Source organism: Astatotilapia calliptera, unplaced genomic scaffold, assembly GCF_900246225.1.
Source record: "Astatotilapia calliptera unplaced genomic scaffold, fAstCal1.2 U_scaffold_34, whole genome shotgun sequence".
NCBI lineage: Eukaryota > Metazoa > Chordata > Actinopteri > Cichliformes > Cichlidae > Astatotilapia > Astatotilapia calliptera.
This window is the reverse complement of record NW_020535772.1, coordinates 505-7842: the sequence shown is the minus strand read 5'-3', so window position 1 is coordinate 7842 and position 7338 is coordinate 505. Positions and strand designations below refer to the sequence as shown.

At 46.1% G+C, this 7338-nt stretch overlaps 1 long non-coding RNA gene across 1 annotated transcript; it reads left to right on the top strand.

The window, feature by feature from the left end:
- Window positions 1-296: 296 nt before the first annotated feature.
- On the top strand, window positions 297-1306 carry LOC113018037 (uncharacterized). The gene is made up of 2 exons (XR_003271668.1): window positions 297-504; window positions 922-1306. It is a non-coding gene; the product is annotated as an uncharacterized LOC113018037 (long non-coding RNA).
- Window positions 1307-7338: the final 6032 nt, after the last annotated feature.

The window sequence follows — 7338 nt, the reverse complement described above, 5'->3', positions numbered from 1 at the left end:
AGTAAGACAGTCAACAAGAATCAGACATCCACCTAAAAGACTTGATTATCCTGATTTAGGAAACCCTCTAGTTACTGTTGTGAAATCACTTTTCCAGGGTTTGAGCATAGCCTTTTCTGAGTCCCTAAACAGTACAGAGGGACAGTACTGGCTACACATGCAACGAGACGTGCATGACATTTAGCTGGGGAGAGTGTAACCCAGTAGAGAAAACTACCTTTTGTTATTTTTTTCTTGTTTTCGTTTTGATTGTATAAATGTATTTTCATTATTTTATTTTGAAAAGAAACATTTATTTTGAAAAAAGGAAGTGTGATCCTCTAGCAAACTTTATTTTCTGTTGCTGGATCACAAGGGATAAATGCCTTTTTCATTGGTTGAAGGTGGTTTTAGCCTCGTCTTCCGAAACACCAGACCATCATTTCACATGAGCTAGATCTTTTCGCACGTGGAAATAGATGAGACAGGTCACGGATAGCTCGTGCGGAATTTTCTAACATTTTGGTGAGTTTAGCCCATGGGTTTGAAAAGTTAATAATGTGTTAGTCTGTTGCTAAAAGTTGTTTCTTCTGTTCATACCGATTCGCGAGTGGTAATTTGCTGTTTAAAAACGGTTGAAATGCTGTTGTGGTAGGATTTGTTTAGCATACTCGAAGGATGATTGGAAAAATGTATTATCTTGCTGGTTATACCTATTAATCATAATTTCATGGTTAAAAAGAGAACAAGAAATTCATTTGTTGTTTACATGGTTAAAATAATTTCATGTATAACGAGAGATATATTCAAAGCATGCATGTAATGTATTACTGTGGTAATGTGAAAGAAATGTGAAAAGAGATAAAGAACTAAAGCTATAGCTGTGATACAAGAGAAGAAACGGAGCTGGCTGTGTACAATAATGTTAATATTGTTGTGCAGGCTAGGTTTTTTTCCCTTGTCCGTGTGGAAGGAACTAAGATTTTGGATTCCAATGGATTCTCTCCGGATGGAGATGGCGAGCCTGAGCCCAGACTGAACTTTGCAGAGGAACTTACTCTTCTTCCTCGACGGAGACTCCCAAGTGGTAACACACAAACCACAAACGAAAGAGAACAAGAACTAGACTAAGAATTTTTGACTTGACAAATGACCAAAGACAAAAAGACAATTGAATATTGAGCTCAAACGACTATTTTTGGGGTTATTTTTGTTTTGCCGGCTTCTTCTTATTATTGTTATGGTTATTATCACTACTACTGTCAATGTGGAATTTGTGTCTTGTTTATTTCATTTTTGTGCAAAATAATAACTGTTGCTGCTCAAATTCCTGTCTCCAGCCATTTCATTCTGCATTCGCCTCGCTTTCTATTGTAGCCCTGCCGAACCTAGCAACTGGTCCGTAGTTTGGCTGTCCTAAACTATTTAAAATGAGTCAGTGGTTACACATTCACATTACACCTGGGCCTGTGGTGCTAAACGATATCATCCTCATTTCACCCGATCAAGTGGTGTTGGCTATGGCGATTGACATTACGCCAGGGTGTTTGCTACTTGTTGATACCGTCCACATTTCACCAGGGTTTGTGTTGCTGGCTGATGCCATCTACATTACACCAGGGCCTGTGGTGCTGGCCAATAGCACCGACATTTCACCAGGGCCAGTGTTGTTTGCTGAGGCCATCCACATTACACCAGGGACAGTGCTTCCTGTGAGGCCATCTTCACCACACCAGGGACTGTGCTGTTGGCTGAAACCATCCACATTACATCAGGGCCATTGGTCCTTGCTGATGTCATCCACATTTCACCAGGGTCAGTGGTGTTGGCTAAGGCCATCCACATTACACCAAGGTCTGTGGTGCTGGCCATTACCATCCACATTTCACCTGGGCCAGTGTTGGTAGATGAGGCCATCCACATTACACCAGGGACAGTGCTTCCTGTGAGGCCATCTTCACCACAACAGGGACTGTGCTGTTGGCTGAAACCATCCACATTACATCAGGGCCATTGGTCCTTGCCGATGTCATCCACATTTCATCAGGGCCAGTGGTGTTGGCTAAGGCCATCCACATTATACCACGGCATGTGCTCCCTGTGAGGCTATCGTCACCGCACCAGGGCCTGTATTGCTGACTTAGGCCATCCACATTGCACCATAGCTAGTCCTCCCTCTGAGGCCAACTTCACGACAGCAGGGCCTGCGCTGCTGTCTGAGGTCATCTACATTTCACCAGAGCCTGTGTTGCTGGCTGATGTGATCCACATTACACAAGGGCCTGTGCTACTCGTTGATGCCATCCACATTAAACCAGGGCCTGTGGTGCAGGCCGAAACCATCCACATTTCACCAGGGCTTGTGTTGCTGGCTGATGCGATCCACAATACACAAGGGCCTGTGCTACTGGCTGATGCCATCCCCATTACACCAGGGCCAGTGGTGTTGGCTGAGGACATTCACATTACACCAGGGCCTGTGTTGCTGGCCGAAACCATCCACATTTGACAAGGGCCAGTGGTGTTGTTGGCTGATGCCATTAACAAAACTCAAGGGCCTGTGCTACTGGCTGATGCCATCTACATTAAACCAGGGCCATTAGTCCTTGCCGATTTCATCCACATTTCACCTGGGTCAGTGGTGTTGGCTAAGGCCATCCACATTACACCAAGTTCTTTGGTGCTGGCAGTTACCATCCACATTTCACCTGGGCCAGTGTTGGTAAATGAGGCCATCCACATTACAACAGGGCCTGTGCTACTGGCTGAGGCCATCCACATTATACCACGGCATGTGCTCCCTGTGAGGCTATCGTCACCACACCAGGGCCTGTATTGCTGGCTTAGACCATTCACATTGCACCAGGGCTAGTGCTCCCTCTGAGGCCAACTTCATGACAGAAGGGCCTGCGCTGCTGTCTGAGGTCATCTACATTTCACCAGAGCCTGTGTTGCTGGCTGATGTGATCCACAGTACACAAGGGCCTGTGCTACTTGTTGATGCCATCCACATTAAACCAGGGCCTGTGGTGCAGGCCCAAACCATCCACATTTCACCAGGGCTTGTGTTGCTGGCTGATGCGATCCACAATACACAAGGGCCTGTGATACTGGCTGATGCCATCCTTATCACACCAGGGCCAGTGGTGTTGGCTGAGGACATTCATAATACGCCAGGGCCTGTGGTGTTGGCCAATACCATCCACATTTCACCAGGGCCTGTGTTGTTGGCTGAGGAAATACACAATACGCCAAGGCCTGTGGTGTTGGCCAATACCATCCACATTTCACCAGGGCCTGTGTTGTTGGCTGAGGAAATACACATTACACCAAGGCCTGTGCTTCCTGTGAGGCCATCTTCACCACAACAGGGCCTGTGCTACTGGCTGAGGAAGACTACATTTCACCAGAGCGCATGTTGCCGGCTGTGGCCATCCACATTTCACCAGGGATTGTGTTGCTGGCTGATGCGTTCCACAAAACACAAGGGCCTGTACTACTGGCTGAGGATATTCACATTACACCAGGGCCTGTAGTGCTGGCCAATATAATCCACATTTCACCTGGGCCACTGTTGTTGGCTGAGGCCATACACATTACACAAGGGACAGTGCTTCCTGTGAGGCCATCTTCACCACACCAGGGCCTCTGCTGCTCGTTGATGCCATCCACATTACACCTGTGCCTGTGCTACTGGCTGAGGACATTTACATTTCACCAGGGCCTGTGGTGATGGCTGAGGCCAACTACATTTCATCAGGGCCTTTGGGCATGGCTGAGGACATTCACATTACACCAGGGCCTGTGGTGCTGGCCAATACCATCCACATTTCACCAGGGCCAGTGTTGTTGGATGATGCCATTCACGTTACACAAGGGCCTGTGGTGCTAGCCAATACCATCCACATTACACCAGGGCCAATGGTGTTGGCTGAGGACATTCACATTGCACCAGGGTGTTTGGTGCTGACCAATACCATCCATATTTGACCTGGGACAGAGTTGTTAGAAGAGGCCATCCACATTACAACAGGGCCTGTGCTACTGGCTGAGGCCAACTACATTTCATCAGGGCCTGTGGTCATGGCTGAGGACATCCACATTACAACAGGGCCTGTGCTACTGGCTGAGGCCATCCCCATTTCACCAGGGTCAGTGGTGTTGGCTAAGGCCATCCACATTACACCAAGGTCTGTGGTGCTGGCCATTACCATCCACATTTCACCAGGGCCAGTGTTGGTAGATAAGGCCATCCACATTACAAAAGGGCCTGTGCTACTGAATGAGGCCATCCACATTATACCATAGCTAGTGCTCCCTCTGAGGCCCACTTCACGACAGCAGGGCCTGCGCTGCTGTCTGAGGCCACCTATATTTCACGAGGGCTTGTGTTGTTGGCTGATGCGATCCACAATACACAAGGGCCTGTGCTACTGGCTGATGCCATCCCCATTACACCAGGGCCAGTGGTGTTGGCTGAGGACATTCACATTACGCCAGGGCCTGTGGTGTTGGCCAATACCATCCACATTTCACCAGGGCCAGTGTTGTTGCCTGAGGAAATACACATTACACCAGGGACAGTGCTTCCTGTCAGGCCATCTTCACCACAACAGGGCCTGTGCTACTGGCTGAGGCAGACTACATTTGACCAGAGCGCATGTTGCCGGCTGTGGCCATCTACATTTCACCAGGGCCTGGCTGCTGTCTGAGGCCATCCACATTACACCATGGCCTGTGCTTCCTGTGAGGCCATCTTCACAACACTAGGGCCTGTACTGTTGGATGAGGCCATCCTCATTACACCAGGTACAGTTCTTCCTGTTGGCAATCATCACCAAACCAGGGCCTGTGGTGCTGGATTAGACCATCCACATTTCACCAGGGATTGTGTTGCTGGCTGATGCGTTCCAGAAAACGCAAGGGCCTTTACTACTGGCTGAGGATATTCACATTACACCAGGGACTGTGTTGCTGGCTGAGGCCACCTATATTTCACGAGGGCCTGTGTTGATGGCTGATGCCATCCACAATACATTAGGGCCAGTGACTCCTGTGAGGCCATCTTCACCAGACCAGGGCCTGTGCTGCTAGCCATCCAAATTACCCAAAGGCCTGTGTTGCTGGCCGAAAACAACCACATTTCACCAGGGCCTGTGGTGTTGCTGGATGATGCCATCCACATTATACCAGGGCCTGTGCTACTCGTTGATACCATCCACATTTCACCAGGGCTTGTGTTGCTGGCTGATGCGATCCACAGTACACAAGGGCCTGGTCTACTGGTGAGGACATTCACATTACAACATGGCCTGTTGTGCTGGCCATTACCATCCACATTTCACCAGGGCCATTGTGGTTGGTTGAGGCCATACACTTTACATCAGGGACAGTTCTTCCTGTGAGGCGCTCTTCACCACACCAGGGACTGTACTGTTGGATGATTCCATCCACATTACACCAGGGCCTGTGCTACTCGATGATACCATCCACATTTCAGCAGGGCCACTGTTGTTGGCTGAGGCCATATACTTTACATCAGGGACAGTGCTTCCTGTCAGGTCATCATCAGCACACCAGGGCCTGTGGTGCTGGATGATGCCAACAACAACAACAACAACAACAACAACAACAACAACAACAACAACAATCTTTATTGAAGGGAATCATTGCCATGGTAACAACAAATGGTAGTTAAAAAAAATGTAGCATTAACAAAGATGAGGAGATACATTTACTGAATACCAAATAAAGACACCTTAAATGCTAAAGATATCACAGGTGTAATGTAATGTTTCTATGGTTTATATTTTATTTTCTATCATTCATAGACTATGATGTGTTTTTAGCCACATGGACATCTCACACTGATTTCAGGACCCTGCAAAGAAAACAACATGGCCACCATGTTGGATTTTTGGAGTCACAAATCTGGGCTAACGTTAGCAAGCTGCATTCAGAGAAACTATGGATTTTGGGACTTGTGAGCCATACTTTTCGCTGGCAGCTTTATCTACATTTAAATTAAATCAATGTCTCTCCCAGAGCTCCAGTTCGGTGGCGTCTTATATGGCTCGATCACCTTACACTGGTACCAAGATCAAAGCTTTCAAAGTACGGACATCTACATGCGTTTTAGATCTGGATGGGTAAATATGGTTGTCATCAGAGAGGTAAAGAACAAGAAATTGTTGTTTGCTGAAATGAATGATCACGTGTAAATCTTATATTTTGTTGACTTGGAATTTTACAGTGAATCAGTCCTGCAGTTTAAATGAGCCTCCATTGACAGACTAGGTTACTGTGGAAATGCAGGGATTGGCGTGATTTGACCTGTAAGGCAGGGTCAGGAGGGGTGTGTTCACATTGTGGTGCTATATGCCCTTCTGGCCGCTGTAAAGAAACACGAAAAGGCAGCAGCTATCCGGCATTTTGGCTAAACTCAAAGACGTTCATAAGATGGCTGGAGAGCAAAGGACTGCACTACTGTTTTGACTTTCATGTGTGCATGTCCCAGTAGCTCTGATGTCACGTGAAGACTCTTTTAAAGCAAAGAAACAGATGAATAAAATACTAGCATTTTACTCAGCAAAACTGAAGTGGATGGTTTGTGGATGGTTTGCAGCAGTTAGCAGGCCAGACTATTTGTCATAAAAAAAAAATACTCCAAAAGGCACCATGAGCACAAACACAGTTGAGAGGTTCAGTTCAGCCACAGTGTATTAGTGGAAGCCAAAGAGTTCATCAAAGAGGACATGCACCCAAACTTTAAGCCTCAGCAAAACTGAAGCAGTTTAGTTCTGAGAAAGAGTTCAGTTATCATAGACAGAAACTATCCATGTTTAAAGTTGGACATTTTAACATGGGACACCCATGATTCCCAGCCTCAAGTGGCCACTATTGGAACTGCATCTTTCAGCACCTCAGTGCTGCTTTTCTTTTCCAGCCCCAGATGATGTAGCTTTGTGTACCTATCTACACCCTAATTACAAACATTGGTTAAAAAAAAAAGAAAGAAAAGGAAAAAAAAAAGTTTTCTTAAGTTTCTAACTTTGGCTTGATTCATGGCTTCCTCTTCATTGGTCCATACATGATGTAAGTATGTATTCTAGTTGTCAACTAGAAAGTGCATTTTCTGAAGAAACTGCAGTGTGAATGCTTGAATCTGAATGTATGCATTGAAATGAATTAATTGCTGAACTTTAAGTTAAAAAGTTTGAATGAGATAAAAAGAAAAAGAATTTAATCTGAAAACAAAAGTGCTGAAGTGCTAAAAGCTGACGTTTACACAGAAGAAGAAGTTGGAAAAAAGCTGAAAATGTTTTAATTGTAAATTAGAAAAACCTTAGAAATGAGAAA